Source organism: Bos mutus, chromosome 20 (genome assembly GCF_027580195.1).
Source record: "Bos mutus isolate GX-2022 chromosome 20, NWIPB_WYAK_1.1, whole genome shotgun sequence".
Lineage (NCBI taxonomy): Eukaryota > Metazoa > Chordata > Mammalia > Artiodactyla > Bovidae > Bos > Bos mutus.
In genome coordinates this window covers 36,441,907-36,445,498 of record NC_091636.1, presented here as the reverse complement: position 1 = coordinate 36,445,498, position 3,592 = coordinate 36,441,907, and the positions used below count along the sequence as shown (strand labels likewise).

Sequence of the window (3,592 nt, the reverse complement as noted above, 5' to 3'; positions counted from 1 at the left end):
GTGCACTGTGAAAGGAGAGCAAAGGGATCTGACCTTGACTGGGGAATCAGGGAAGGCTTCTTGGAGGGAGCAATGTTTGAGAGGAGAACTGACATGTACATAGGGGTTAATTAGGTGAAAGAGAGTGGGATGGAAAAGGCATTCCTGACGTTGGTACAGCGTGTGTATTTACCGGTCTATCTGTCCAGTCTGACCATCCACCCAGCCATCTACTTACCTGTTCAACTACCTATCCACCCACCTACCCATCCACCCATCTGCTTACACATTTACCCATCCATTTATCCTGTTTTCCCAAACAGTATGGTAATGCAAACAGGTGGAAATTAGCTGCTTTCTAAGTCTGTAAGTCTGTTTTGGGAGATCAGAGGAGTGTTTTTAAAAAATCCTCAGAGAACACTAGGAGGTTATTTTAAGTAACAATAGGCCGTGATACAATTTCAGCCCTTCCTCTTGCTCTTGCTGGAATGGGATTTGCACGCATGTGTGAACACCCAGAGGGAGCTCTCCTGGGGTATCAACTGTGCTCTAACCACCCCCCACCCACAGAATGAAGAGGGTAAAACCCATGTGCCAGAAGCCTGCTTCTGCTTCCCTGGGAACTGTAATTTGCAGTGAAAGATTGAAGTGAAATCCTGCATTAACAGGGAGAATTGATCTAATTTTTACAAGGAATTACTTTTCCGTACCAGAAAGGATCTGCCAAAAAGCAATATTCAATATTAAAAAATGAGAATTAAATTGGTATCTATTTTACATAAAGAAACTTTAAGAATAGTTGCTTGAAATCAGGGGTAGTTTGTGGGCTTGCTTTTAGTGATTAGCAGATTATCCATTTACAGCTGTTGTCAGTTAACCGTAAGTGTTCTACTGAGTTTACAGAACTTTGGCATTAAATTTATACCTGAAGTGAGCTTAGAGATTCAATGTAACGTTCATTTTATACAAGAAATTGAAAGCCAGATAGGTTAAGTGACTTTTTCAAGCCATTAAAAAATTTATGCCTCAACTCATTTCATTCCCCAGGCTTGTGTGCCAGGAGAGGGCAGGCAGGACCTTGGGTCTTCTAAATCCTGGTTCAGCGTGAGGAGCTCTGAAACTGACTCGGCATTCAGATCTTTGAATTGCTTAACTTCTTAACTTTAAAAATTGCTTAACTTCCCTACGTCTCAGTTTCTTCATCTATATAAGGGGATAATTATTGTATCTACCTCATTGTGCTCGCTTCAGCAGGACATATACTAAAATTGGAACAATACAGAGAAGATTAGCATGGCCCCTGCACAAGGATGATGTGCAAATTCATGAAGTGTACCATATTTTTGGGCTTCCCAGGTGGCTCGGTGATAAGGAATCTGCATGCAATGCAGGAGACCCAGGTTCGATCCTTGGGTTGGGAAGATCCCCTGGCGAAGGGAATGGCAACCCACACCAGTATTCTTGACTGGAGAATTCCATGGACAGAAGAGCCTGGAGGGCTGCAGTCCATGGGGTCTCAAAAAGTCAGACACGACTGAGTGATTAATACTTTCACTTCACTTTCAAAGGTTAAAATGCCTGAGAAGAGTCAAGTCTGTAATAAATGCTCAGTGAACGCTTTGCCAACAGAAAAAGGACTGAAGTGACCATGGGTTGGTTCTCAGTGGGGCTTCAAGATGCGAGGCAAGCCTTCTCTGCTTTCTGGTGCCCCTGGACTCTACCGTGAGAAAACCCTGTCCTGGGCAGTCCATCATCCCAGAGAAAGGAAACCGATGGAGTGAATTTGAGCTATTATGACTCGTCACCATGCCCAATCTTCTACAAGACTTTTTTAGGCATCTGCATTTAAGTATGTACCTAGGAGTGGACTTACATTAAAAGCAGCCTAACAGCTTTCCAAAGTGGTTGCACCATTTTATACTCTTACTAGCAATGAAGGAGACTTCAGTTGACCTGCATCCTCACCAACTCTTGATATTGGGAGTCTTTAATTGTAGCCTTTCTGGGGGGAGGGGGGAATGTGATGGTACCTCATTGTTGCTAGCCTACTGAGCTGAGAAGAGTTTCTGGCTTGTTTAAGAACTACTACTACTAACTCTTGAGTCCTCTGTTTCACCCTCAAGGATGGAGTTCAGAAAGTCTGGTGAAGCCCAGACCTTTGTCACTCAGCCTTGCTCATGGGTACTCACTGGTTATTGGCCAGACCAAGCAGCACACACCCCTAGAAATGCTCAGCTAGTTCACTGGATGGTTGTGAACCTTCCAGGTAGCCACACTACTTAAATGCCAAAGCTCCTTCTAAGTAGCATGTGTATATGTGAGTGTAGGTCTTTTCTATACCTTCTGTGTATTTAATGAACCGAAAAAATTCACACTTTTTGGTGGATGAAATCACACTGCATGTGTGTAGCTCACAGATGAGGAGTCTGCTCAGTGTTCTGCAGGGGTGGGGTGAGGTGGGGAGCACAGGTTGCTCCGGTGGCCACTGCAGGGAGCTTTCTAAACCATCTTCCTCTGCCTCTGCTCCCCTTTCTACCTGAACCGTCCATTTTCACCATCCCCCTTCCTTCTCTCTCCTCCCTTCCTCTCTCTTTTCTCCTCTTTTCCTTTCAGCAACTGAACAAGAGTTGAACAAAACATCTGATCACAAATTTGCAATCAGCAGAAAAACCCAAACACCTGAAATGTCATGTGTATGCCCTAATCCCTTCTGAATTTGATACAGACCTGCTTTAGTTCATAGATAATTTTAATGGGTATTATTGAGTTCTATTTTGTCCTGTTATTACTTCATGTTGTTTTTTCCATACTTCTAGATAAGCCTCGTAATTGTGATTCCGAATGTCAGTAGTCAATCATATGCATTCAGCAGCTTGCTGAGCTACTTCATCTAGTAGCTACACAATATTCCAGCATATGGATATTGCAAAATTTATTGGATCAATCCTCTTTTATTGGACATTTGTGTTACTTTCAGTTTGGAGCATTAATGATAATGCTACAGAAAATATATTTTTACCTGATATTTATCTGCCTTTCTGCTTATTTCCTAAGGAGTAATTTCTAGACATAGAAATGCAGTCAAAGGGCAATGAACCACTTAAAATGTTCTTTCCACATACAATAAATAATATTCCAGAAAGACCCAACCAACTTTGTTACTAAAATTAATATATGAGAATGCCTATTTCATAGCAAATGAACACTTTAAAAAAATCTTATAATTAAAACAAAAATCTTCTTTTTAAATTACAAAGCAACACCCATCTGCTACCAAAACCTCAGTCTTACAGAAGTGCATGATTATTTATTTAATATTAGTCTGAAGGTTGAAATATGTTTGGGGAAATACTCTCTGCTTTGCAGGATATTATAGGCAGTGGTAGATTGCTGTTAAATTGGAACTAGGGTTAGGTCAATGATGGTGGGTAAGATCTCCTAGTGTGTCTTTCTCAAAGGTAGTCAGTTACTGGCTTCTACTTCCTTTTTTCCTCCTGTCTTTGTGGTCAAGAGTGCTGTTCCCCAAATCTTTCTGGCTCTGTGACTTCCTGGCACATGGTAGGGTTTCACATGCTGGCCCCCTTGTAGTTGAGTGGCTGTGCTTGGGTCACAT

The 3,592-nt window shown here is 41.9% G+C and overlaps 1 non-coding gene across 1 annotated transcript; it reads left to right on the top strand.

Annotated features, from left to right (window-relative positions):
* The first annotated feature begins 1,217 nt into the window (after positions 1 to 1,217).
* On the top strand, positions 1,218 to 1,324 carry LOC138984261 (U6 spliceosomal RNA). Its single transcript, XR_011461522.1, has one exon. It is a non-coding gene; the product is annotated as a U6 spliceosomal RNA (small nuclear RNA).
* The last annotated feature ends 2,268 nt before the right edge of the window (positions 1,325 to 3,592 follow it).